Source organism: Furipterus horrens, unplaced genomic scaffold, assembly GCF_987537825.1.
Source record: "Furipterus horrens unplaced genomic scaffold, mFurHor1.1.pri manual_scaffold_11, whole genome shotgun sequence".
NCBI lineage: Eukaryota > Metazoa > Chordata > Mammalia > Chiroptera > Furipteridae > Furipterus > Furipterus horrens.
Genome location: NW_028327181.1, coordinates 64,225,228 through 64,248,316, shown reverse-complemented (window position 1 = coordinate 64,248,316; position 23,089 = coordinate 64,225,228). Strand labels below are relative to the sequence as shown.

The 23,089-nt window shown below is 39.9% G+C and overlaps 1 long non-coding RNA gene across 1 annotated transcript; it reads right to left on the bottom strand.

Moving 5' to 3' along the window:
• Positions 1-16,783: 16,783 nt before the first annotated feature.
• On the bottom strand, positions 16,784-22,888 carry LOC149998028 (uncharacterized). Its single transcript, XR_016507250.1, has 3 exons — positions 22,747-22,888; positions 20,360-20,431; positions 16,784-16,798 (listed from the first exon to the last, which is right to left on the bottom strand). It is a non-coding gene; the product is annotated as an uncharacterized LOC149998028 (long non-coding RNA).
• Between the last annotated feature and the right edge of the window lie 201 nt (positions 22,889-23,089).

Here is a 23,089-nt window from a genome sequence, read left to right as displayed (position 1 = left end):
CTTAGAGGGCCCCCACAGTTCTAGAATGCACTCAAACCCACCCACTCTGGGAACCACCACCAGTGCAACAGCTAGAGGGGTGCTAGTGGGTGAAGTGACTGGAAGCAGGGTGAGTGCCGAGCAAGCCTCCAGAAGTCAGGCAGTGGCATTGTCCTCTCTCTGACCCCTCCTCCACATACAGAGCCACAGAGTGGTGAAATGGGTTGCCCCGCCCTGGCAAATACCCAAAGCTCCACCCCATACAACTTAACAGATGTGCTAAGACAGGGAGTCAAAGCAGCTCTACCTCGTACACAGAAACAAACACAAGGAGGCTGCCTGGTTGAGGAAACAAAGGAATATGGTGCAAATGAAAGAACAGAACAAAACTCCAGGAAAAGAACTAAACAAAATGGAGATAGCCAACCTATCTGATGCAGATTTCAAAAACACTGCTGATAAGGATGCTCAGAGAACTCACTGAGTACTGCAAAAGCATAAGGGAAGAAATGAAGGCTACACTAAGTGGAATAAAGAAAAATCCACAGGGAATCAACAGTGAAGGGAAGGAAGCCAGGGTGCAAATCAATGATTTGGAACATAAGGAAGAAATCAACAGTCAACCAGAAGAGAATGAAGAAATATGGAAGTTAAAAAAATGAGGAGAGAATAAGAAAACTCTGGGACACCTCCAAAAGTACCAACATCCGAATCATAGGGATGCCAGAAGCAGGAGAGGAAGAGCAAGAAAGTCTATTTGAAAAAATAATGAAAGTAAACTTCCCTAATTTGGCAAAGGAAATAGACATGCAAGTCCAGGAAGCACAGAGAGTCCCAAATAAGCCGGACGCAAAGAGGACCACACCAAGATACGCCATCATTAAAATGCTAAGTGGTAAAGGTAGAGAGAGAATCTTAAAAGCAGCAAGAAAAAAGCAGAGAGTTACCTACAGAGGAGTTCCTTTAAGCCTATCAGCTGATTTCTCAGAAGATACTTTGCAGGCAAGAAGGGACTGGCAAGGAGTATTCAAAGCGATAAGAAACAAGGACCGAAACCAAGATTACTCTATCCAGCAAAGCTATCATTTAGAACGGAAGGGCCAAAAAAAAGTAGAAACAACTCAAACATCCATTAACTGATGACCGCTTAAACAGACTGGTATCTTCACACAACTGGAAAATTACACAGCAATAAAAAGGAATGAACTACTCACAGATGCAATAACATGAATGAATTCCAAAAGGATTATGCTAACTGAAAGAAGCCAACCCAAAAGGCTACACTTTACATGATTTCATTTATAAGAGACTCTGGAAAAGGCAAGACTATCGTGACAAAAATCAAATTGGTACTTGCCAGGGACTAATGGTGGGAGGAGGAACTGAGTGCAAAAAATCATGAGGAGCCTTTTAGGTATGACGAAAGTATTCTGTATCTCAAATATCATGGTGGCACATAAATACACATTTCTCAAAACTCACTGAGCTTGTATACTTTAAAATAGTGAATTTTATTAAATAAGAATCCGACTTAAGAAAATAATAAGGCAAACCTAAAAGAACAACTAAGTGAAAATAAATATAAGAAAAATCAACTTACAGTTTTTCCAAATTAGTGTTTAGCGCGAGGATGCGCTCAACTGTTGTGAGTGACACATCTGTTTTCCCCAGATCTCTGAAGGAGAAAGTCCAAACATGCATCAAATGAACCCAAAGACAAAATTCTGTACTTGAAAGGGCACTTAATATCTGCTTACTTCAGTTTTGGCTTCTCTGTCAAGCCAGCTCAAAAGTTTACTTGCTGTGGATAATAATTCAGAGAGCTCTTCTTGAAGAAATTTACATTTATTTGCATCATCAAATTAATGATGTTGGTGAACAGTACAACCTACTTTTTTTTAGCCATTATTCTACTTCTCATTCTCAGTAGCATCCACCACTTCATTACTCTTTAAAAAATACATAATGTACAAGTTATTCCTTTTTTCTTTCTGAGATCAATGGTATTTCTACATGCTTCTCAAGTTACATATCAGTGTGTGTTCTTTAACATCGCTCCCTTTCTCTGCTGGCTCCCTTGTCCACCTGCATTCTCTCGTAATCATTTTTCTGTGCCAATAACTTTGTTTTTTTTCAATAGGGAAAGATATTTTATTTATTTTTTATTTTTAAAAATATTTTTAAATTTATTTTTAGAGAGAGGGGAAAAGAGGGAGAAAAACATCAATGTGTGGCTGCCTCTCATGCTTCCCCAACAGGGGACCTGGCCCTCAACCCAGGCATGTGCCCTGACTGGGAATAGAGCTGGCTATACTTTGGTTCGCAGGCCAGCGCTCAATCCACTGAGCCACACCAGCCAGGGCTACTATGCCAATAACTTTTATGCAATAAACCAGTTATAATTTAAATTACGACTTTTTAGTCAAAATGCAAAATGCTAACACTTTGACAAAAGTAGAAAGGAGCAGAAATCATCTCACAAACCAAGAGATTATCGCAATACTTACAAATGTTTTAATGCCGGCAATTTGAAAAGATAGGGATCATCAAGACTTCTCAAAGGATTGCGATTGAGGATTCTGAAAAAAATGCAATATAATAAAAATTATCTGCATTTTCAATAACTGCTACGAAAGTTTATATTCATTTTGTTGGTACAGAACTAGAAGGTTAAAAAAATATTATTTTCTGTCTTTACTTATAGATCACCCAGAGAATCTGTAAAACACTCTTTGTTGGGGAACTACCCAGATCTCTAAATGATAAAGTGGGGAAGAGAAAGTGGAAAATAAAAAAAGAAGAAGAAGAAGAAGATGATGATGATTAAAAAAAAAAAAAAAGTGGATAGCAAAGAAAAAAGTATGCCAAAGAACTTTCAGATGGAAAACCCTAGAGGTGACTACGCTGACAGGAAGCTCTTGCTCTACAGAAAATACTTATTGTAGCGTCCTCCATAATTCAAGTTGCTTTTCTTTCATCTACAGAAAGATTTTTAAATTCAAGTTTAAACCCCCCAGTTAAAAATAAAAATAGGACCAACTCCTTGGTTTTAGAGCCAAAGAAGGGATAAATCTTAAGAGGAGCTGGTGAAAACCACACTCTCATTACATACTCCCATGTGTATTCTTATATCACAAACTTCCTTACATTTCATGTAATCACCTGTTTACTTGTCAATTTCTTGGACTGTTAGTGCCTAAAATTTTCTAGGTATTTAATAAATGTTTGTTTAATAAATAAATAACATTTTAACTACATATCAATAAAATGAACAAATGTGATTTTTGACAAAATTTTTTATTTCAAATGCTGAAATAAATTTTATTCTTGACTCTTTAAAACAAGCAAAACAGGCAAAAATAAGAAAGAAAAGAAAGTCTGTTTTTAGGTTAACTCTTCTCAAGAATCATTAGTGTAACCCTCACAATAATCTTACTGATAAATATTATTATTACCCCATTTTACAAATGAGAAAACTGAGGCACAGAGAGGTTGTATTGCTTGTCCTAGGTCATCAAGCTAGTAAGAAGCAGAGGTGGCATTGAACGCAGTTCTGACTCCAAAGCCTGTTTAACTTCTATGAAGAAAAGGGGTTTAAAATAACTTGTAATTTAACCTTACTTGTGAGACCACTAAATAAAGAAATAGATTTTCAAATTTCATGTACCCATCTGGGAGACCCTCAATGATAAATTACATTTTCTGTTTTTATTTCTGTTTCCTAATCATTCCCCACGATTAAATATTTAACTAACGTATAGTCAAGTTTAAAACCATGTTGTAGGCAAATCAGTAAAAATTATGAAGTAAGGACACCTGAAAATTCATTTCTACAAAAGCAACAAAAAATACAACTGGAAAAAATAGACTCAATTGTTTTTAAACTGAAAATTTAACCAGCACGCTTGCAGGAATCCAGGGAACACTTATTCAAGAAAAGTGATTGGTTTCTGTAAGATCAATGATCTGTGTTGCTTTAATTCTTCCTAGAGCTTTGCTCTCCATCCCATGGGTAACATTGAAAAACAACCCACATGCCCAGTACCACAGGGGACAGAATGGAATACAATCTCATTCCCAAAGAACTGTCTGGTAGTTCCCTGAAGACTCACTTAAAAGGTTTGTCTTTGACGTGACTGAGAGCTGGGTAGCACCAAAAGCCTCTCTCCTCAGGGGCAATTTCGTGAAAACAATTGCAGGTAAAAGTTTTAAGAGGGTAGCCGCGGAGGCAACAGATAACGGTTGGTGCAAATTAAAAAAAAAAGAAAAGAAAAAAAAGAGAGCCTAACAAAAAAACTTAAAAATCAAAGCTGAGAAATGAGATATCCATAAAAACTCTGAAGGGCTTCAAAATATGCTCAGGAAATTGGAAGACCATGGGACACATTCCTGAGAATCTAGGAAAGAACTATCAGAGCTAATAAATGAGTTCAACAAGGTTGCGGGATACAAGACCAATATGCAAAAATTAGCTGTATTTCTATACACTAGGAATGAATAATCCAAAAATGAAATAAAGAAAGAAACTCCAGCTATAACAGCATCAAAAAGAATGAAATACCCAAAGAAGTGTATGACTCACATACTAAAAACTACAAAACATTGTGTAGAGAAACTTTTAAAAGATGTAAACAAATGGAAAGACATGATGTGTTCGGCATTGGAAGATGATACTGTTAAAATGACCCTCCTCCCCAAATCAATTTATGGTTTCAATGCAATCTCTATTAAAATTTCAACTGACTTCTTTCCAGAAATTGACAAGCGATTTTTAAAATCATATGACAATTCAAGGGACCAAGAATAGCTAAAATGATCTTGATAAAGAGGAACAATGTGGAAGAACACACACATCCTGGTTTCAAAACCTAATTCAGAGCCACAGCAATCACAGTGTGGGACTGGCACAAGGCTAGACATAGCAATCAATGGAACAGAATTGACAGTCCGGAAATGAACCCTCACATGTGTTGTCTATTGAGTTCCCACAAGGGTGCCAAAGCTATTCAATCGTGGAAAGAACCGTCTTTTCAAATGGTGCTGGGACAACTGTATATCCCCACGCAGAATAATGAAGTTGGACTCTGCCTACACGTCACACCATATGTACAAATTAACTCAAAGCAAATCAAATACCTTAATGTAAGAGCTAAAGTTATAACATCCTTAGGAGAAAACAAGGGATAAATCTCTATGACCTTGATTAGACCAACAGTTTCTTAGATATGATACTAAAAGCACAACCAAAGGAAAAATAGATAAATTAGACTTTATAAAAATGAAAAAGATTTTGTGCCTCAAAGGACACTCACTATCAGGAAAATGAAAACACAGACTTCCCGCCAAGATGGAGGCCTAGACTGACACGCTCCATCTCCCTCCACAACTAAGAAGGACTATAACTACCACAAAACCAGAAATAACCAGAAGTTCCAGAAAATAAAGCTACATGGAAGTCCAAGGTATGAAGTTATAAACAAATGGTGCTCGACTGAAGAGGTAGGAGAGGCGAAGCCTGGGCGGAGAAGTCAAGCCGTGCTGGTGGCAGCTGCTACAGCGATGGGTGGAGGGACTGCAGTAAGCACAGACACCCCCTATTTAAGGGGAGGCAAGAAGCACCTGGGAGCACCCCTGGCTGCAGACCAAACCCGTCAGCTCACGATTCCAATGCCAGGGAAGGCAGACCCCATTGCCTCGGACTGTGAGGCCCAGAGGGCGTGGGGACGGAGGAGGAGGCTCCCGGTCTCTCAGTGGAGAGAGAACGGCAGGAATCCATCTTGCACCCCTGCCCCCACGCAAAGCACCACAGTGTGGTGAGAAAGGTTGTCTGGTAGTGACAAATGCACGGGGCTCCACCCCCTATAGCAGAGAAGGTGTGACAGCCCCGCCCAGGGAGCAAAAACCTGCCAAGATGGCAGGGTTAATGATAGAGATCTCAATCATGCAGCTGACTAGAAAGCAAATACATGAATTAACGGACGAACAGATAGATAACATTTCTGAGGCTCAGTTCAGAGCTATAGTTATAAGACAGCTTACAGAAATAACAGCGGGACTTAATCAAGATGGGGAAGGAATGAAGGCTAGTCCTGCTGAAATGAACGAAGACACATATGAAACAAGTGGTGAGGGAAGGAAAACCAGGGATCAAATCAACAAATCAGAACAAACAGTCAACAAATGCAGAAAGAGGAAACAAAACGTGAGGAAAATGAGGAGGAGCTCAGAAACCTCTGGGACAGCTATAAGAGAGCAAACATCTGAATTATGTGATTGCCAGAAGGTGAAGAAGAAGAACTAGAAATTGAATAATTATGTGAAAAAATAATGAAACAGAACTTCCCTAACTTGGGGAAGGAAACAGATTTACAGGTCCAGGAAGCACAGAGAGTTCCAAAAAAACTGGACTCTGGAAGAACCACACCAAGACACATTATAATCAAAATGTCAAAAATTAAAGATAAAGAGAGAGTCTTAAAAGCAGCAAGAGAGAAGAAGAGAATTGTGTACAAAGGGGTCCCAATTAGACAGACTATCAGCTGATTTCTCAAAAGGAACTCTGCAGGCGAGAAGAGACTGGCAAGAAATATTCAAAGAAATGAAAAGCAAAAACCTACAACCAAGATTACTCTATCCAGTGAAGCTCTCATTCAGAATGAAAGGGCAGAGAAAGTGCTTCCAGGACAAAGTAAAACTGAAGGAGTTCATGAGATCCAAACCACTGTTATATGAGATGCTAAAGGGACTTGTTTAGGAGAAGGAGGATCAAAACTATGAACATTAAAATGAAAACTGTATCGCAACAACCAACAACAGAAGCTAGGGAATCAAAACAAAGGCAAACTAAGTAGGCAATGAGAGCGGGAAAAGAATGATAGGTAGGGGAACATTATGGGGGGAGGTCAGCGGAAAGGAGGAAGGGGGTAAGAGGGGAAAGGGAGGCAGATGATGCAGGAATTAAGCATAGTAGGAGGGAGTGGAGTAGACAGGAAGATGTTGAGAAGAACTATATTCACAACCAATGGGCATGGACTAAGTGGGGGGTACAACTGGAGGGAGGGGGGTCACAGGGTGGAGGGAAGCAGAGGAAAAGTAATTGGGAGAACTGTAACAGTAAAATCAATAAAACATATTAAAAAAAACTGAAAACACCACTCAAAGAATGGGAGAAAATATTTGCAACTCGTATATTTGATAAAAGCTCATATTTAGAATATCCAGAATATGTAAAGATCGCTTACAACTCATTAAAAAGATAATAACCAAATTTTAAGATGGACAAAAGATTTAAAGAGACATTTCTCCAAAAACGATATACAAATGGCCAATAAGCACATGAAAAGATGCTTAATGTCTGAAGTAAACAGGCAAATACAAATCAAAGCTACCGTGAGATACTACCTTACATTCACTCAGATGGCTATAACCAGACAGACAGACAGTAACAAACGCCGGCAAGGATATGGAGAAATTGAAATCCTCACACACTGTTGGTGGGAATACAAAATGGTGAAGACACTGTGTACAGCAGTTTGGCACTTCCTCAGAAAAGGTAAATGTATAGTTGCTATATGGCTCAGCAATTCACTCCCAGGTATGCACCCAAGAGAATTAAAAATATGTCCACAGAAACACATCCCTAGGTATGGGACTGTCATAATAGCATTATTCATAATGGCCAAAAGGAATAGCAAATTCCTTGCAAAGCTCATAAGTGGCTCTACCACTTATTAACAGTGTAAGCCTAGGTAAGTTGTTTAACATCTCTGAGTTCCAATGGGAATAATGATACCTGCGTCACAAGAGTTGTTGGGAAAATGAGATACAGCCTGAGGTAACACGTGATGAGCATTTACTGTGTGCAAAGCACTATTCTAAGAACTTTAGTCACGATATCTTACTTGTATCATAATTAAAAGTACCAAGTATACTGCCTGAAACATAATAAGCACCTAATAAATGTAAGTGTTAAAGAAACATGGGGCAGAGGATGAATTACTATGCTTTTGAGAGAAAGAAAATATCTTCTTATAAATGAGAAGACTAAGATGCAGTTGGAAAAAGAGAAGTATCATCGTAAGCTGCTGGGTTTGACAATCTCAAAACCTTTGTACTATTACAAATAAAACGACCCCCCTAGATGATCCTAAAGGACAGATTCCTCACTGCTATTTTTAGTGTCTTGTTTATGCCTTTCAGAACCCAAGAATAAGCTGCCAAGATTCCAGTCCATACCAAAAAGGGCATCCTTTAGTTGCCCACAGCTATCTAAAGGAACCCAATCAAGGTTAGTAGACAAGGGGAGCATTAGGGTGTCTCTGTGATCACTGCTCAATTTGCCTTCAGCGTGTGGCCTGACTTACCTCACTGATATTCTCAAGAGTGGGGTCAATAATTCAACAGGGATAAGGCTTGGATTTTCCTCTCATATCCTCTCAGTGCCTATGATCTTGGCACAATATGGATGTACCACGGACAAGCCAGAATGTGAACGTGCTCTACCTGGATGAGGTACAGCCTTTCTGCATTGTAGAGTCCTTTGTTTTCTAAAATCATGGAGCTCGTATCGTTAGAATCAATGAAGTGAGCTAAAAGCATTTTTTTTAAATGTTTTATTTTATTTTTAGAGAGAGGGGAAGGGAGGGAGAATGAGGGGGATAGAAACATCAATGTGTGGTTGCCTCTTGTGCGCCCCTTACTGGGGACTTGGCCTACAACCCAAGTTTGTGCCCTGACAGGGATTCGAACCAGCAACACTTTGGTTTGCAAGCTGGCACTCAGTGCACTGAGCCATACCAGCCAGGGCTAAAAGAATTTTTTAAAACAAGCCATCAGCCCTGGCTGGTGTGGCTCAGTGCATTGAGTGTTTATCAATAATATAATGACTTCATTCAACGACTTCCGGCCAAGATGGAGTCCTAGACAGACACCCTGCATCTCTCTCCACAACTAAGAAGGAATACAACTACCTCAAAACTAGAGACAACCAGAAGTTCCAGAAAATCAAGCTGCATGGAAGTCCAACAAACAAAGATATAAAGAAGAAATACTCATCCAGATAGGTAGGAGGGGCAGAGCTGGGGCGGAGAGGATGCAGTGTGGTGGTGGCAGCAGCAGCAGCAGCAGCGACAGCGGTGGTAGCATCAGGCCAGCAGAAAGTGTAGTCACACATTTCAAAAAGCAGGGAGGGACACCTGGGGAGCGCTCCCGGCCAGACTGCACAGCTTAGAGCCCCGGCACTGGGAAAATCAAGCCTCATTGCTTCTGACTGTGCAAACCAGTGGGGGTTGGAGTGGAGGAAGAAACTGCTGGTCTCAGCAGAGCCTGCTTGTTTAGAGGGCCCCCACGGTCCTAGAACGACTGCAGACCCACTCACTGAGGGCACAACGGGCAGGGCAACAGCTAGAGAGGCGCCAGTCCCATACAGAAGTGGGAGAAGTGCCTGGAAAAGGGGCAAGTGCTGAGCAAGCGGCATTGTTACCTCTCTTTCCCCTCCCCCACATACAGCATCACAACGTGGTGAAACGGGTCATGCTGTACTGATGAATACCTTAGGCTCCACCCCTTGCAACAAACAGGAACAACAGCTCTATCTAAGACACAGAGGCAAACAAACACAGGAGCCTGTCAAGATGAGGAGACAGAGAAGTATGGCTCGAAAGGGGGAACGGACCAAGGCTCCAGTGGAAGAAATAATCGATGAGGAGATAGCCAACCCACGAGATGAGGAGATAGCCAACCTAGCAGATGCAGAGTTCAAAATGCTGGTGATAAAGATGCTCACAGGCTTGACAGATATGCTTGAGTACGGCAAACGCATAAGGGAAGAAGTGAAGGCTATGCTAAGTGAAATGACGGAAAATCCACACAAAACCAATGGTGAAGGGAAGGAAATCGGACTTCAAATCAATGATTTGGAACACAGGGAAGAAAAATCAGTCAACCAGTACAGAATGAGGAAACAAGAATTGAAAAAAATGAGGAGAGGCTGAGGAACCTCTGGGACAACTTTAAACGTGCCAACATCTGAACCATAGGGGTGCCAGAAGAGCAAGAGCAAGAAATTGAAAGCTTATGTGAAAATATAATGAAGGAAAACCTCCCAAGTTTGGCAAAGGAAATAGACATACAAGTCCAGGAAGCACAAACAGTCCCAAACAAGCTAGACCCAAAGAGGACCACACCGAGACACATCATAATCAAAATGCCAAAGGTGAAAGATAAAGAGAGAAACTGAAAAGCAGCAAGAGAAAAGTAGTTATCTACGAAGGGAGGGGTGCCTACAAGACTATCTGTTGTATTCTCAAAAGAAACTTTGCAGGCAGGAAGGGACTGGCAAGAAGTATTCAATGTGATGAAAGGCAAGGACCTACAACCTAGATTCCTCTATCCAGCGAAGCTATCATTTAGAATGGAAGGACAGATAAAGTGCTCCCCAGACAAGATAAAGCTAAAGGAGTTCATCATCACCAAGCCATTGTTATATGAAATGTCAAAGGGACTTATTTAAGAAAAAGAAGATCAAAACTATGAACATTAAAATGACAACAAACACAACTATCAACAACTGAATCTAAAAAATAGAAACAAAATTCAACTAAGCAAACCAGAACAGGAACAGAATAATAGGTATGGGGATCATTTGGAGGGTTATCAGCTGGGAGGGGGAAGAAGTAGAAATGAGGAAATGGTGCAGGGATTAAGAAGTATAATTGGTTGGTACAAAATAGACAGGGCGAAGTTTAGAATAATATAGGAAAGGGTGAAACCAAAGATCTTATATGCAAGATCCATGGACATGAACTAAGGGGGTGGGATTACTGGGGGAAGCGAGGTACCGGGCAGAGGGGAGCAAAAGGGGAAAAAATTGGGACTACGGTAACAACATACTCAATAAAATATACTTAAAAATAAAAAAGACTTCATTCAAGAAACTTACTGAATTATAATTACCTGAACCCCAGGGGTGAATCAAGATTTTGTGGAGTTTGAGCATCATCTGTTCTGGGAAATCCTAATACAAACATGCCAAACTAGAAATATGAAAATTGTTAGTGCCCCTCCTAAAACTTTGAAAGGCGCCAATGCAAGTGAAGAGCTCTGAAGCTTAAGTTTCATTCAGTTTATGATAAGTCTACCTCAAACTTGTCACAAACTTGTTTAATGCAGAGAAAAGTATCGTTTCAACGTATAAAAACACCAGTAATACATTGTATAGACGATCGAATGACTCACCTTGAGGGGTGGCATCTTCCCTGGGCAAGTTGCCTTTGGAAAAAGATGCAATTTAGTTTACACCTTATCATGGCAGATGTTTCCTGAAGCAAATTAGCCTTGTCCCTAACAAAGATTTGGCCCCAAACAAAGGAGCCCAGCCTCCAGAACACACTCATGGCATTGTGACAAGCTTTTGAAAATAACTGTGAATTAATTAGTTCTAGCAGTACAGCTCTATGCAAATCACAGGAGTATTTTTATTTCTAACACCTTTTCCTGTCATTTAAGATGAACCCAGAAACTGAAGAACTGCAAGCTGGTGCCTCCTGGATGACGAATCTTTTCTAACCCACCCCCCACTTCCCACTTAGTCTCCCTCCTCTCCCGTTACCCTGCTGCAGAGATGCTGGCATGGGTCTCCTATATTCTTCCCAACAACATCTGTCTTCCTCCTTCCAGTATCTTAAAGTTTCTTGGGGATAAAGTCCCTGCCCAATTCTTCCTTGTACCCCGGCACTTAGTACAGTGCTGATACACAGTGGGGATGGCACCCAGGAAACCTTTTTTCTTCCTGTGCTGCCTTCCTAACTATAGTGAAACTCAGGTTCTTATGAGAAACTCCCCATGTTACACAATGCTTGGCAAAGCTGGTGAGTTTACGACATTGTACTCATACTACCGAGACCTCTGGGTGGGAGGACCCCAGAAGCCTGCTGCTCTGATGCGCGCGCCAAAGGAAAACTGACCCTCAGTCTTCTTTCCCCAAGTTAGGGATCAGCAAACTAAACAGGGAAAAGGAAGGCTGCTACAGATGGGACACCTGCGGGAACTGTCAGTCCAGCTCCAGACACACCCTGAACACCTGCATCTAACCCGAAACTGTGGGAAATTGGATTTCTGAGCCATAAGACGGTAAGACAGTCTTTTCAAAGGCAGGTGGAGGGGACAATCTTCCCCATAAGTCCAAAATCCTGTTCAGGCCCCTGAACATATGCATTATGCTTTGCTCGTGTCACTGAGAAATCACAGAATTTTTGAGCTGCGAGGGGATAAAACCCACACTTCTTACTGACGAGTGGTCAGGAAAGAAACTGGAATTAGGCTACGGCGATGTATTTTCTTTATGACTGTTTTTTCACAGCACACCTTAACATAAATAGCATATTTTCCCATACCTCAAAGGTTCCCATTGCCACAGACAATTCGCTTCAGAGTTACATACTTTCTCAAAAAGATAACATTCTGGGTTATTGAGGAGAGATGTGCCCTGTGGCAGGTTTTTAGGAAGACTTCCTGCTTTACCGTTTAAGAGACCCATGGTTGAGGAGAACTCTGAGCCAAGCTTAAACTCTTTCAGTCCTATGTTCCGTACATTTACACAGTTAGAAACTTTGCACGTAAGCAGGAATCTAAGTTCAATTTAGAAGTGGAATTTCAAGGACCATTCACAAGTCAGAGCAGCAGCACCGCTGGGATAGCCAGGACGATGCTACTTTGAATGATATTTGCTTGCTGCCTTTTATCGCCCCCGCCGAAGGTCAGTGCTGGGGAAAGCGGAGCCTGCCTATGAGTCCGACAAGTCCTTGGCCTCTTTGTACCTTAGTTTCCTCATTTGAGAAAAATGAATGGCTCTTAAGCCATACTTCTCAGAGTTCAAACTGGGCTTACACCCAGCTCACCAATCACTGGATAATGTGTTTACCCATAGCTTTTCACGTGTATTTATCTTCTATTTCACTTACAATGTATGTAGAAATCGCATTCCATGCTGGGCCTGAAATGTCCCGGGCCTCAGTTCTTCGACTGAATTGCCACCAAGGTTCCTTCAAAAGAAGACACAAGCAAAAAACAAAAAACAAACAAACAAAAAAAATTCAGCTCTTTTGGCAGTGATTCTAATTTATATATGATAAAACAACCTCAATGCTCCCTCTATACATTAAATAAATCTCACTGTGGGAGATATCTCGTATGAGCTAGGCTTTCATGTGTACACATGCAGTGCATTAGATACAAAACAGTAAGTACTTGAAAAAAACTTGCATTAAGTGGTCTTTATTTCTCTAGCACAGGGTTACATAACTTAACATTTTGGGCTAGATAATTCTTTGTTACAGGGGCTGTCCTGTGCGCTGTAGGATGTTGAACAACTCCGCCCTCTGCCCACTACATGCCAGTAGCATATCTACAATCCTGGCAACTAAGAATGCCTTTGGATATTGCCAAGTGTCACCTGGGTGCAAAACCGCCTTGGCTGAGAATCACTGCTGTAGAATGCGTCATTCCAATCTGTGAGATAATTCTCACACTAGTCTGGGCTAGAGACAAAAACGACTTGCTACATAACTTTAGTAGCTTTCTACTAATACAATTTTAATCTCACTTCAAAAGAAATAACAAAGAGATTTACAATTAAGTTTTATAAAAATTCTAGACATAATGAAGTTATAGTTATAACTTACAGAACTTCCAGAAAAGGCATTTCTTCAAAACATTTCTTCCCAATAAAGTTTATATTATTGCCAGATAAATCTCTAGAAAAAAGTAAAGGAGAGATATTGCCTGAATTAGCTATTAGATACCTAAATAGTAGAAATAATTGGTAGAGGTTGGAATGATAATATTGAATACGTAGCTTTAGTCTAAACTCTGAACCTTAGGAATTGGGATTTGAACCTTCCAGAGCTCGTAAACCTGCCCTCCCCTCCCTGAACAATCTCACCCTCATGATCTTTATAAAGAAAATATACAACTATAGATCTTGATAAATTTTGAAGATAATCTTTTCTGAGAGAAGAATTGATTAGATGACATTTCGTGGCCTCATCAAATTTAAATTATAAGCTGAAAGCTTTTATCTTTATATTTAATTACAAATTTCTAGTATGAAAAAGAAATAGCCTCACACTTACACACCTTCCTGGCTTAGTTCTGTTTTTCTAGGCCAATTCAATACCAGAAGAAATAAAAGATCTCTTTTCACATAACTAAAAAGAAAGTTGCTACTTTTTAAAATTCAGAACTTTGAACTAATTCAGAACGATACTTCTATTGTTTTAGCAGAAATTCGTTTTTTATTTTACATGGCTTTAATAACCCATGAATTTAATTGCTTCAGTTGTACAGTGGTGGGAAAACAAAAAACCAAAATGGTACTGGATTTTTATTTGAAAACACCCATTCTTGTCTAGAGTTCCTCTTATTTCCATTGATTCCAGCTTAGTCCCTCACTATTCACCTAGATGAGTATAACTGTCTTCTCACTGGTGTTTCCATTTCTAGTCTCTCCCTTTCTAATCCATCCTGCACATTAACACTCTGGAAGTGGTTCTCCAGTACCGGCCAGCATCACTTGGGAACTTATTGAAGATGCAGATTCCCAGCCCTACTCTGGACCGACTGAATCAGTAACTGTGGGGGTGGAGCTTGAGTTTTAACGGGCTCTTCAAGTGATTCTGTTGCAGGCGAAAGTTTGCCCTACAGCACAGGTGTGATAACATGGTAGCCTGGCATGTTATCCTTGGCTTGGCCTTCAAAGCCCTAGAAGATCTGGCTCTAATAGTCTGTTCTTCCTAGCTGTACTCCACAGGCACTCAAGGTATTTTTACTGTATTTTGCCTTTCCCCACGCTCCTTTTGCAAGATTATTCCATCCAAGATGTCTGTGTGATGATCCCTAAGGGCCCTTCAAGGTCGTCTTCAAACAGCATTGCTCTAGTAACATCTTTGCTGATCCAACTTGAAGTGTCTTTTCCCTCTGCTGTGTTCCAAAACCAATTCATATTTCTCATTGCCCATCTCCATTTCTTCTTTTTGATACAGTTATTCTTGCATCCTATTTCCTCTGAGCATAAACTCCTTGAAAGGATGGATGAGGTCTTGCTCACCTGCACTGTCTACCATGTTTAAAAGTGGCACATGAACATATGTAAACTCAAATATTTATAAAATAAACAAATAGCTGGGGAGTAGAGGGAGAAAAATAAGTGTTGTAAAGGAAATGTGGTTTTATTGTTTTATGGCTCCCTCTATGCGCCTCTGCAGCACTGTCTTCTGTTTAGTACTAGTGCATTGTGGTATGAGCTTGCATGTTCATTTTCCCTGTGAGATCATGAGTTACTAGAGGGCAGAAGCCATGTCTTACCCATATTTGCGCCTACAATACTAGCGACAGTGCTTGGCATATTCTTTTTTAGCTTGTTTGTTGGTTGGCCTTTTTTAATGAATGGGAATACTTAGGCCGGCATGGAATAATTAGCTTACAAAGTATTTCACAGCAGAAAGGATGAATGACCTAATCGATTGAGCAGTTAGTTACCTCATTTGTCTTCCTCCTGTTTGTAAGGTTTGGAACCCAGATGGCGAGATACCCCAGAAGACCAATTCAAAAGTGCTTATGCCCTGAGGCTTGAAAAGTTTCATAATTCAAAGGACTATTTTTAGTGCCTCATGAGGCTCTTCCTACCCACTTCCCTTAAGCCTTCTATATTTTCAAAAAGCATCTATTTGCTAAAAAGCATCATTAATTAGCTTCAAAAAATTAATGACATACACATCTCTGAATGCCATGGACAAACAATAAGAATTGAGTTCTTATAGCAAAGGACATCTCCTTTATCTCTAAGTACATGGAATCACTAGGCAAGTGTTTCTTCCTTGGCCAGGAGGCTGGAGAGATCTTTATTTTGTAATTAGTGAAGTTAGAGGCATTTCTCATAAGCTTATTTGGTGTAGACATTTCTAAGTATACCACTTAACCATCATTTTAAACATTAAAATCCTGAACACCAAATCTGCTCTCCTGGTAACTTAACATGTTCATAACAATATTGTTTACATAGTTCATCTACTTAGTTAAACATTTGATATGTAAATGTTAATCTAATTTAGATTAAATTATTGAAAATTTCTGGGTTAATAGCATTCAAATTAATGTAAGTGTTCCATATTTTCTTGTCCTTTAGGAGACAATTTGAGGTTAACCTGAATGCTTCTCATTTTACTAAATTAACATTTTAAAACCTTTTCTGTAAAGGCAGACAGTAAATATTTTAGGCCTTGCAGGCCACAGACAGTCTGTCTCGCATATTCTTCTTCGCCTCTTTCTTTTCTTTTTTTTGTTTACAGCCCTTTACAAGTGTAAAAAGTATTCTTAACTTATGGGCTGTATGGAAACATACCATAGGCTCTATTTGATCCATGGGCCCTAAATTAAATGTAAATACAGGCAGATGATATATGAATACTTATATAACAAGGTTCATATGGGTGTGTATAAGTACTCAGACATTATTACCACTTTTCCTCTATAACTGGAGACAATTTCCTACCTATATCTTGTTTATATGATTAAAAAATTGAAAATGCATTGAGGATAATAAATGCTCAAGATAGGCTGGAAGCCCTATCCACACTTACAGAATTGTAGCATTTTATTGCTGGGAGAAATTGTAAAGATTATCTAATCTGAACCCCTATGTATCTTATAGATAATATAACTAAAAAATTATAAATAAAAACAATTAACTTACAAAGACTTGAGGAACAAAAGACGTTGAAATGAGTCCTTATGAATTTCTTTTAACTGATTGTTACTCAAGATTCTGAAAAATAAAAAGGTTATTTCTGGATCAAAAGGCAAAATAACTACAATTATTTACGACACAGAAATATATATGGAGAAGCCTGGACAGAAAACGAAAGCAAACATAAGAGTTTATAGCCAATGATACGGAGTTAACGGAGGAAGCACAAGAGGACTTCAGGATAGCACAATTAATATCCTCAGAGAGCTGTAAGCAGCCAGCACATCCACTGAAAAGAATGAACTCAGCCTTATACAAATGGAGTGTTGTCATTCATAAAAACAATGCTCAGTATATGCGCAGCAGAAATGACAGTTGAATAAATTAGAAAACTGAGCGATCTGGCCAGAATTCTCCATAATGAAAGAGGAAGGGAACAGGAATGAGCCACAGACAAGCCTGACACCTGGTCTGCCCAAGGAATGTGAAGGCCTTTGCTTTATCTAGTCTCTCAGTAACGACGAGGGACATGCTTGGGGTTAGGGGTGGGGAGTGAGGGGAGTTTCACTCATTTCCTACATGTGAGGAGCAGAAAGGCACAGGGCCAGTGCCTCCAAGAACGGAGCGAGGGAGTGGTAGAGAGCCAGTACGGAAGCAGCTCTGCCAAACGTCAACGTGGGTGTCTCTTGCAGGAGACTCCGCGCTCCTTGCACATGACATTAGGTGGTGCCCCCTTCAGGAGCCTTGGGGATTGGAGGAGGTGCTGTGTTGCCTTGTGAAGCCATTTCCATCAAGTTCAGCGTTTGAAATATTCTGCTTTTGCTCAATGTCTGTTGGCCACATATTTTTATAACCGCATCTTGTAGCATCATTCTACCCCAAAGCTTAATTCTTTACTCATAGCATATGGCAAAATATTACGGCCCAGAAACTCAACAACTAAGATCAGGGACTGTTCTCAGTTATAAGGTAGTTCAGATGACACAGATATAGTTACCTTTAAAAACAAACAAACATGAAAATAAAAACACAAAGACTTTAATTCCAACAAACAAGTCTTGGAGTCCTAAAAAGGCATCAAAGACCCTGGCCTCAACTTGAAATTCACCACATTATAAGGAACAGCAGTGATGGCCAGAATGTGTATGCAGCGGGAATGGTCAGGGGTGATGCTCTGATTCATTGTTTTCTCACCTCCCTTTCTCACCTCACGCTTTCATATTTCCATAGAAATGGTCCAGAAAGAAAAAGCAAAAAAACTGCCATGTCCAACAATGTTTATAGTAAACCTTTTCATAAATGTAAAACATTGGAAAAAATTGTACCTCCCTAAATCACTTAAAACTGTATGCGTATTTTCAAATCACATATTTGTTGCAGATGTCATTCACATCACTACTTAGAAGTTATAACCAGTTATTAGATCTACCACTATAGCTCGTTTCTTAGTATGTTAAGAGAAGCAGATCTATTACTATATCAATAGCTTTAAAAAATATTTGAAAACTTTTTTTCAGTAATAGTTTTCCTTTATTTTCTTATATATTTTTTAAATTTATTTTTTATTGTTTTTCTATTTCATTTAAAAACATAGTCCCCAAGAACAGAGGCTTCTGCCAATCACCAAAGAGACTAAAGGAAAAAACAAAAAGTTGAAGAAATCCTGCTCTGGGGAGCCTATTGACCCTACGTTAGAGACCTCTCCCGCATAAGGTAGAAATCTCAAGCTGACTTAGAAATCTTCAACACTTCCCAGATTCATGCTATTGTCTATAAGATCCCAAACACATATTATTTTTTTAAAAAGTAATGTTTAATTTTTACCTTAAAAATGTGTAATGTATATTTCTCATGGCTCAAAATTCCATAGGTATATAGTTACACAATCCAAAGTTTTTTCTCCTACACCATCTTTCAGACTACCCCGTTCTCTCTACTCCTTAAAGAAAACCAATCTTATTTATTTCTTGTGCTAAATGACTTCCGTTTTTCTTACAAGTTTGGGAAATAAAATTTCCAATTCAGACTCTATCATGAAAAATATAAACTATATATAATTTCAAAGAAATTCATAAGTTAAAAAAAAAACACCTGCCTGGTTCTAGCATTTTTTGTTACCAATAAGATATCTTAGAGGGTGATCATAAACCCTATTTTTAGATTACTATGGCTAGTAGGTCTCTTATTATTAACTCAGAGGTCGTTTATGACATCTATTCGAGTTGAACTAATAATATGACACACAAACTTGTCATAAAAAATGCCAGTTAATTACTTTGAATGTAAATATTTTTCCCAAACTACTTGTGTACCTAAACTGACTTTTATACAAATTGATTTTAAAAAGATAAAAGAAAAATAGGCAAAAAAGGACAGGGCAAAATCAGAGAAGAAATATAAATGTTCAATATTTAAAGATTTCTTAAAATTGTTGTTCTCTTACAATTGTCCCCATTTCCCCCCCCACTGCTCTCCCCTGCCCTGCCCACCCCCAGCCCTCTCCCACAGCCAACCCCCTCCATGTTGTCCATGTCCATGGGTCATTTACACTAGTTTCTTCACTAGACCCTTCCCCTTCTTTCCCCCCTTTTCCCCCTCTCCCCTCTCCTCTGGTCACTGTCAGCCTGTTCCTTGTTTCCATGTCTCTGGTTCTACTTTGCTCATTGGTTTGTTTTCTCATTAGGTTCCTGTATGAAGTGAGATAATATGGTATTCTTCTTTCACCACCTGGCTTATTTCACTACGCATGATACTCTTCAGTTAAATTTACAAGTAATCAGAAAAATTCAAATTCAGATGGGACCCCTTTTATTCACTCATTACATAAGCCAAAAAATGGAGACTATCAGTGCTGGAAATGAATGCTGTCGTGGCCTACTACTGACTGGAGCATAAGTTGGCACAACTTCTTTGAGGGCAGTTAAAATGTTATATCAGTATAGTCTTCACCCCAACAATTTCATTTCTAAATATCTATTCTGCAGAAAGCCTGTCCATGTTCACAAAGATGCATGTACAAGAATGTTCATTGCAGCAATACGTGCAACAGGAAAACTAGACGTAATCTAAACATCCATCAATAGGGGTATTTTTAACTGTAACACACCCATCCTGTAGAATATTATGCAGGAGTTTAAATGAATTGGTTAACCAGGAAGGAAACAAATCTAAGACATAGCAAGAGGTGGAAGGACCAAGTTGTTACCATTTATGTAAAAAAAAAAAAAAATGAAAATCATACAACATGCCTATCGTGCTATCAGTATGTAGGCAAAGGCACGGGGAAAGGTCTGCAAGGGCACACAGTAAACAGCTCAGAACAGCCTCACCTTAAGGGTGGGGGACGAGGGCGGCAGCGAAGGTTTCACTATACCTGTATTTCATTTTTATATACTGAGAATATAAACATGTATTACTTGTTACAGTGAAGAATAAGGTTAAATTGATTCATTTTAAAGAGGGCCTGCCAATTTAATTTTTAAAATAAACACAGACTTGGAATCAATAGAGGTTGATTTATGATATGGAGGTGAATACCTTTTCTCAGAGCTACTGACCTCAAAATTGGGGACTAAGAAGGATCTTACAGTGCAGTCAGGTTTGTTTGTTTGTATTCATTTTTGGAGAGACTATACTCACAGTTTCTCAGTTGTATGGAAGAACCTCCATGAATACTTATCAAGGTAAGAAATAGAGTTGCCTTTTAAATTGCTGCAAAGAAACACAGTTAATATCTTTAAATAGGCAGGAAAAGAACAAACAGTAATTAAAACAGTCATGGCAAGCTTGTGGGGATTAATCAAATGCAGAAAATACCAGCTTTCTAATTTCCACAGCTATCAGCTTTCCCAGTCTGCACAAATTAATAAAGACATAATGTGGGGCCCCTGGCACAAACCATGAGGCATCTCCTCAGAACCTCAATTTATTATCTAGGCTAGGTAATGCCAGTTAATTACTTTGAATGCATTTTCTCCCAAACCACCTGTGTCTAAAATGACTCCTTGTACAAACCAATGCAAAAATAATAATTCAACAGAAAAATTTATCATTATCAGCAAATTAACATAAAGAAACCTTGTGTCAGCCAGGCCACAGCAAAACTTTGGGTCAGTGCCCTCTGTGGGAATCTTTCCAGGTGTTAGAAAGATAAGGGCAATTAGAAATGAGAAGGACTGATATGGAAAGATCTCACAGACATATTTGACAAGGAAAAGCACAAATCACTGAGCAAGGAGTAAAGTATTACCTCTTTAGGGGGGAAACTGCAAAAGAAAAGGAAAAGAAGAAAGAGAGAGATTGCAAGAACAGACACATGCCAAAGTGGTAACAGGAGTGGCGGGAAGTGCTGCGTGGGATTTTCACATTTGTCCTGTGTGTTTCTGTGACTTTAACACCAACACCAACAACACAGGGAGGCTGTACCCATGAATTACAAGTGTTTAAAAGAAGCTGTGAAATTCCCAAGGTTCAGTCTCAACCACTAACTCCGTGGGTGACTTTGAATCTTCACCTTTAGCTTTGTCCTTGTCCCTCAGTGACAACTTACCTATCCAGTTTATATGCGCGTTTCCCAGGAAGGTGAGAAAAGTCAAACGGGTCCCTGTCTGTCCCTCTGCACAGTGGACACTTCCACCCAACCAGAATCCTTCTGGTTGCTTTCGGCTCCCCAATAAAAACTGCCCAGTCTGAACTTGTCTCCTTCAGTCTGGCTCTCCTCTCCAACTGCTCTTTGTCCACCTCGTACACCACTGTGGTTCTCCTCATCACCCAGGACAGAAACTTTACAGGGTCGTATTTGATTTTTATCTTTCCTGTACATCCCATTCCCCAACTCCAGCCAGTTACTACAGCCTGTCGGTTTTTCTTTACACTGTTCCCAGGATGTTCTTTCTCCTCCTATCACAACCACTCTTCTCGCTTTACTGCTAGATTTTGCTCAAGTATTCTACTGGTCTCCCTGAATCAGGCTTTCCTCTTGAGATCGCTCTACATATGGAATTTAAAATAACCCTCTTATTTTTACCACCTGTCTCTCTCACTTGAAAACATTCAGGGGCTCTCCCAGTCTCAGTGCAATTTCCAAACTCCTAGAGCCAAAGTTTTTCATAAGCATATTTTTCACCGCTTCCTAAACCAATTCTTGACAGCAAGACTAGCCTAATAAGTCCTGATCGTTCCTGCAGCCATGCTGCTGCCAAGACTGTACGCATTATTTTTCCTCTATGTAACAAACCACAGGCACCTTTAAGTCCCAGTTAAAGTTATAGCTTAGCCATGCAGTCTTCCGACTTCCATAGGCCAGTGACTACAGATTCTGCTGAATTATACCACCTCTGGCCCGTATCTTTTTTAGTACTTAACTATATATCATCTCCCTTTTTAGTCATATTCCCTTTCTTCCCACCTGTCATTGTCATGTTTTATAGACAATGTCATACATCTGTGGCTCCCATAGTACTTAGCCCTGGCTGGACACAGAATGGGTGATATATTTAGAAAGCCAGGTGGCAAATGTGAGTTCTGGGTATAACTGCATATATGATAGGCACTGACATATGTGAACTCATCTAAATCTCACAACAATCCTAAGAGATGATAACTATCATAATCTTGACTCTACGGATGATGAAATTGAATCCAAACACTAATATATGGCATAACTGCATTCAAACTCGGGCACTCTGGCTCTAGAATCTCTTCTCTTATCCAATTTGTTGTATCACCACCAATGAGATTCGGAGAGGGCCACGAAGCTGTAAAGAGGATGGCGTAAAAGTGGGCGGAGAGTAGAGGGTTAAGGAATGAAGTGATGGGGCTAAAGAAAAATCACTAAGGAAAAATGCGGAGGAGGAAACAATGGTAAGAAGGAGAATGAAGATAAGGAATAGATGACAAACAAAATATAAAAGCAGGAAGTAGTCAGTGTGGGTTTGAGAAGATGAGGACGGCTCAGGGAGACCAGGAGGAGAAGGCCGGCAGGTCAGGCATGTTGCGGAGAACAAAGGATGAAAGGCAATTCTTACAAGGTGGTGAAGGTGTCGTTGTACGTGTCGGGGTCTGGCACAGGCACTCTGTGGAGCTTCTGCGTTGGGCCGAGGCCAGAACAAGACAGCGTCTCATTTTGGCAGGAACAGAGCTCACATATATTGACGATGGTATTCTGTTCAGGCATTGGAGGACCGACCTCAGATGACACTGCCTGATGGGCCCTTATAAACTGCTTGTCCCAAGAGGGATCTGTTATCTCAGACCAGGTTGGCTGCTGAGGCTGAACAGTCTCTGGATGTCGAAGTGTCTCCTCAGGGTGTTTCGGAGGAGCTGTGGCCTGCTGCAAGGGTGTCGGATGTTCAGCCTCCACGATAGCTC